Source organism: Nanorana parkeri, unplaced genomic scaffold (assembly GCF_000935625.1).
Source record: "Nanorana parkeri isolate BGI_ZX_2015 unplaced genomic scaffold, ASM93562v1 scaffold622, whole genome shotgun sequence".
In the NCBI taxonomy this organism is placed as follows: domain Eukaryota; kingdom Metazoa; phylum Chordata; class Amphibia; order Anura; family Dicroglossidae; genus Nanorana; species Nanorana parkeri.
In genome coordinates this window covers 19,258-25,904 of record NW_017306890.1, presented here as the reverse complement: position 1 = coordinate 25,904, position 6,647 = coordinate 19,258, and positions in this window count along the sequence as shown.

Here is a 6,647-nt window from a genome sequence, read left to right as displayed (position 1 = left end):
AAGCCCTTATTCCTCCTTAAAGGAAATGACCCCCATCAGAACAAGATTACAATTTTTCCTTCTATTTCTCTATACTTCATGGCCCGCTCACCTCTGATGCATTCGTTTTCTCCCTTCCATTAGTGGCCCTCAATCCATGGATAACATGTAGGGGAAGAGAATATGCAAAGAAATATGATTCCCATCCAAATTTAATCTTTTCCTAAATGTTATACAGTATAGTATTTTATTATGCACTTTTTTTAACTTTTGCTTACAGGTTTTTCTTCTTTGAAGCCCTACTTTCTGCTCTTCTGCAGAAATGCACAAGCTTTGTTTAGACCCCTAAGTAAAGACAATCCAGTGGATTTCCAAAGGAGCCAAGAACATCTACCGTGTCATAATACCGTATGACATGTTGTTTTTAGGATGTTGTTTGTTATACAGCAATGTAATGCCTCATAAAAATGGCAAACTTGCTACTGAATTCTAACTAAAATATCACAATTTTTGGGACCACACCAATAAAAAATGTTCTCTGTTTTAAAACACCGGTACTCCTTCACATGTCCTAAAATTTGTTTAGCTGTGGCGCTGCAGAAGAGACTCAGTCAAAAAGGAAATATGCAAGGAGAATTGTTGCATGTCTGCTGTTTTTCTTGAGAACAGGTAAAATACCCGTTCAGCATTGCAGTCATCGGAAAGCCCGATCGAGAGACAACTGCTGAACGCGCACACTGCCCGTTCAGCATTGCAGTCATCGGAAGCCCGCCCCTCAGGGGGCGGGCTTGCGATGATCGCAAGCACGACCTGCCTGTCCAAGATCGGCAAATCGTACATTTTTTAAAATTACATTACAACCCTCGCAAGACAAAAGTCTTGCAAGGGTTGTATAGTGTATGGGCACCTTTATACTGCCCAGTCTTCAGAGAATTCTTAAATCCAGACTGCCAAGATTCATCACCTGCTTGTTTTCCTGATTGGACGAGCTGAGCACATCCAAGAGAATTGAGAATTACCTAAGTAGTATCAGATTCCCCCTGTATATCTCCACAAAATAAAATACATTTACATTCTTGCCAAGTAAAGGCACTGCAGGAGAGTGCACATTTCCTTCAACTGTCATTTTGCTACAGTTTCAAGATACAGTATAAACTCGCTAGAAATCCTATGAAGAAAATCAGTTGTTAGCTGTTCAAACAAAGGGAAATGCCTATAAATTGAACAAAGTTCATACTGTATATCTAAATTATTTGAAAATTAAAATATAAGGTATACAGGGGGAATCTGATACTACTTAGGTAATTCTCAATTCTCATGGATGTGCTCAGCTCGTCCAATCAGGGAAACAAGCAGGTGATGAATCTTGGCAGTCTGGATTTAAGGATTCTCTGAAGACTGGGCAGTATAAAGGTGCCAATACACTATACAATCCCGCGATCGTACGAGAATCGTGCAGTGTATGGAAGGCGTGCGACCGTTTCTAATGTACGGTCGCACGACTTTGGTATATCAAGCATGTTGAAAAACCAGCCGAGAATCGTACAATTTTCGGCTGGTTTTTAACATGATCGAAAGATCACTGCCGAACATGCCGGTGTGCGCACGCGCACACTGCCCGTTCAGCATTGCAGTCATCGGAAGCCCGCCCCTCAGTTGCGATGATCGCAGTCCAAGATGGGCAGATCGTACGTTTTTTTTAAGACAAAGGTTTTGCGAGGGTTGTAAAGTGTATGGGCACCTTTACACTTGAGTATAGTTGAATATTAGGACCAGATATTTTCCCTGACCTTGAGACTAATGTACTTTATAAGATTTAAAAATTCAAATTCAAAAAACAACAGGTAACACTATAGTTATTACAGGCCCCCTACTGCAAGCTTCACACAGGCCAAAAGTCTCCACATACCATTGTGTGTAATCTAAGTCTCAAACATTCCATTCTCCCAGAAGTCCACTTGATAAGACTTAATTTGGTGTGTAATGTGTGCGGAAAGCTTGTTACCATAATTCATATGCATTCTATATGGTGATGATGGCTGCTGGTTCATGTTTGGAAAAAATTTTGATTTTCTTTACGATATTTTTCAGCGACAGGTATCTGGAATATTTCAAGAATCCCTGTAGATTCCTTATTGCTGTTCTCATATATAGAAAACAGATGTTTATTTTATATTCCTGTTTAACATTGACATAAAGTCATTACATTCATTATTTTATAGACATCACTGATACAAATGCGAGTTTTGCATATCTCAGCAAAATAAACATGTCTGATCTGAATACATTATAATCCTGATTATTTTCTTTTCAAAGAGTATACCTAAAGAGTTTTATAAAATAGGTATTTTAAACAGAATTGAGTGTCCTTGGCAATTTTTATCATGGTTCTATTATACATACAGTGTTATTTAATAAAGAGTTCTTATGTGCTTATTCTTAAAGTGTACCTGTGCCCAGACTATGGGCTTTAAAGATTTTACATATTCTTACCAAGCAGAAAAAGAGCTTTAACACAATCTGACCTTTCTAGCAGCATGTGCTTTGAAGTAACTAATCCCCAAAGATCACAACAAAAACTCAAGTTTCAGCTAATTTCTAACAGCTTATAATTACATGGTATGTGGTTTTATTTGAAGGCCTGAAAGGCTGCCATGTCCCTGCGGGCAGAGAAAAAATGGGGAGAGCAGTTGTGATTTCAATACCTCTGTAGTGAAATTTAAAGATGAATTCCACCACAATGCCTATAGCCGTAGAGGACAGTGAGGGCTTGTTTTAAAGTGCTTTGCTGCCTATTCATTTGGTAATACTCTAATGTGCATAGTCTGAGCACAGGTTCACTTTAAGGGCTTGTTCACACGATGTCCGGATTCTGTCCGGACCAGAACCGTGCGCTCCTGCACCCAAAATGCATCCCAATGTCTCCCTGTGTGTTTTATGGGCTACAGTTCTCACCAGCGCAGTCCGTTCCGGTTCGGACAGAAAAAATACTGCATGTTACATTTTCTCCGGTCTGGAAACGGACCGGATACGCACGAACGCATCAAAAACACAACGAAAACACGCCGAAAACATACCGCACTACAGCTAACATACTGACAGCGCCACTCCAAAAAAAGCGTCAAAAACACACTGCACACATAGCACTGCGTCTGCAGATCTGCTCCAGATCTGGACCAGAAAATGGTGTGAACAAGCCCTAAAGCTAGCGATAGTAAAACATTCAGGGTCATTTCTTCATGTAAGCCCCACCACCACATTTAAGTAGTGTTACATTTAGGGGAATATCTACACATCCATATCAGCAGCAGGAATAGCCAGGGAGCCTAGATTCTTAAAAAAAGACCCTAACATGAACAGTAAGGCCTGGTTCACACCTGGGCGTTTTACAGCATGTTCCGGCGCGCTGTAAAACGCTCAACATGTGAAAACCAATGATTGCCTATAGGCATGGTTCCCACCTGGGCATTTTACAGCGCGTAGCAACGCGCTGCAAAACGCCCTACGCCCAAAGTAGTACAGGAGCTTCTTTGGGGCGTTTTGCCGCGCGTTTCCATTGGTATTCCCGAGTGTGGATCAGGGTTAACAAAGCGGTACCCTGAGCCACACTCGGTAATACAGCGTGCAGGTCTTACCTTGTCAGCGATCCCCGCTGTGAGTCGACTTCCGGGTTCTGTCCCTTGCGAGCGGCCGCGTCGCAGGAGGGCGGAGCCAGCAGGAAGTTTAAAAGTGAAACTAAAAAAAACCAACAAAATGAAAAATAGAGAAAAGAAAAGGAAAAAAGAACAAATAAAATCATACCGCCAGTGAAACGCGCGTTTCACTGAACAGAAAAACGTGGGGGGAAAAACGAGCTGATAAACGAGATGAAAAATACGCTCAGGTGTGAACCCAGCCTAAAGTTTTTGAATTGTTATATCTATTGTGAAATGGGAAATTTTCTAGAGATGGCAATCACCATAATTTCCGAGAAAAATGCCATGGTTTAAAAAATTGTCCCAAGACATTTGTATTCTTGAATACAATTACAAATTGCCAAACTTTTTCAGTAAACACCAACTGTGATAAAATATCTAGGGCTGCATCTGAATGTCCGAATTTAATGAAATTCGTACAAATATGCATTCACAATATATGTACTGTGTCCACCCCGGTGCCAGAATGAATTTCCTGTGGAGAAAATTTAGAATTTTTAGGCTTCAGGCCTAATAAAAACTTCATAAAAAATGAAGAAAGCCTGCAATGTGAGTCATGAAAATGTGAACACGTATAAATCACGACACCTCTTTATTACCACAATAAATGCTAATCACTCACAAAGGTGGAAATGGACTTTAAGTTTTGGTTGGGTTTCACTTTTTTATTTTTGAGCTGGTTGTGTACATAATGGTTAATATTAAAAAACTAAAGGATTTTTTTCAGTATACAAATATATCACACAGAAAGCAAAAATAACACATATTGGAAGTATTTTGTATTGTAGATAAGCATATTTCCCCCAGTATCAAATCAAAAGAGCAAGTACCAGAGTGCACTCTGACATTCCATAATGTGACCTCATTGTTAATGAAAAGCAATAGATGAACAGGTCCGTGCTAGTTTAAATGACTCTAAGACAAACGTCCTTACATCCAAAGTATATCATTGTTGTGTGCTAAATGTGAACAGCTTTTGTTTCCATTCCAAGGTTTTATTATTTACTCACAATTGTTTTTGTTTTACTTTTAGTGTAATGCACCTTCTTTGTTTCAGATTTAGGTGGGTGTCTCCTTGGCTCCAGGCTGCCAGATTTTTCATAAATTAAATTATTTTAATTCAGTTTCACATTTTAATCCATGTTTTATCTCAAGTAATGACTTGTTTACTATAGCCTTGAAAACAGAGATTTCATTGTACACCTGGAATGTAATATTGTACAGTATGTGCAGTGCAGAGGTAAAACAATTGCTTTCTTATTTTCCATGCAGTGCAAACACTTACGGTAAAATTCTAATCTGCATTAGAGGAAGATCTCCAGACTCCAGGCAAAAGACTATTTCACTGCTACTTCTGCAGCACTACTGTATGAGGGACTGAGGGATTCCCCACTTCCCAGCACAATTGTAATCTTCTGTAGAATATTCTATTATTGACAATTGCTCAGTGGACTGAAATCCACCCTTTATTGATGGTCTGAGTTAAGATGCAAGATTCCAACTGCAGACAACACCCCACTATAAATTATATTAGGCAACACACTTAAACATGGCATACACATCATTTCTAGTATGCCCCTTGTAGAGCCCCCCCGAGATCCCACACAGCACACCTGAGAGTGACCCTAGAGAGCCCACCATAGAAACTCTATGGTGGGCTCTGAAGGGTCTCAGATGGGCTCATCACACCACTGCACACCTCTTACCTGTCAGCCCTGATCCGCTGTTGGCCTTCTCCAACGCTGGGCCCTTCTTCCTCGTCGGTCGGTGGCGGGCCCCGCCTCCTCCTCCACCGCTGCCGGGCCTGGCCTCCTCCACCGCAGTTGCGCCCTACCTCCTCCTCCACTGCCGCCCCAGGGCCCCGGCTTCCTCCACCACAGCTGCTGGCTGTCACTGACTCAGCAGCGGCTGTGAGGAGGAAAGTGCTGCTGCACAGATCACTGATATGTTGTCAGTGATCTGGAGGGCGGTGCGTTCCTCCTCACAGCCGCCAGTGACAGCCAGCAGCCTGCGATGCCATAGCGACCCAGGCATCCTGCACATCCTCAGGGGGACCCCTTTGTTCCTCATCCTGGCCAGACCCCCCCGTGCCCCGGATCCCATAGGGTAGCCTGGGTTGCTATGGCAATAGTTCCGCCACTGTTTGTTCAGCAATGTCTCCATTGGAAGCTGACACCTCTTCCTCCAATGACAACACCAACACTTTGGATTTCCCCTTACTTTCTGTCCCTGAGACAGTGATCAACAAAACAAAAATAAGGATACATCTCACCAGTGGGGGCACAGACAGTAATAACAACCTGGCAGAGGGAATAACCTTTCCCTTCTCTATCCAAAACTAAAAACAAAAAAAGGGGAGTGGTTGTCTTTCTATACACTTTAGATACTACATCTAATTTCAAACCAGTAGCTGGATGGCACAATCTCAGTGATGGAACACTTGACCTTTATTATCTGTGCAACCACTTTTAGCAACTATTAATTAGGAACAGCAGGAGTAGTAAAAGCAGGTATAGGGATTTAGACTTGAAGAGCTTTAAGTCACACAGTGTTCAGCTAACTTTAGACTAATGCCATATTTTAATTAAACATACATGAGAGAGCTGTGCTTATGGGGCTAATGGAAAACAAATGTATAAAAAAACAAAAAAAAAAACACTGGTAGTAACAGTAAACATGTAAACACTGATCCCATGGTTTTAAATGAGGACTGCAGAAATTTAAGGAGAAGTGCAGGGAGAGTATATACTTCCCAATACTTAGGGACAGCGGGGGACCCTACAGCTGTCACACACGGCTCTGTACCAAGAGCTGGGTGATCATGTTACCTCTGGTCAGTCAACTCAGTCTCATAGTCAGTAAAGAAATGGAAAAAAAACCAAACACTACACATAAAACAGTAGTAAAAAGTATATGGCAGAAGGATTGTTTAGCACAGCGCACCCCCCCCCCCCCTCCCCAGCCTGACACGCA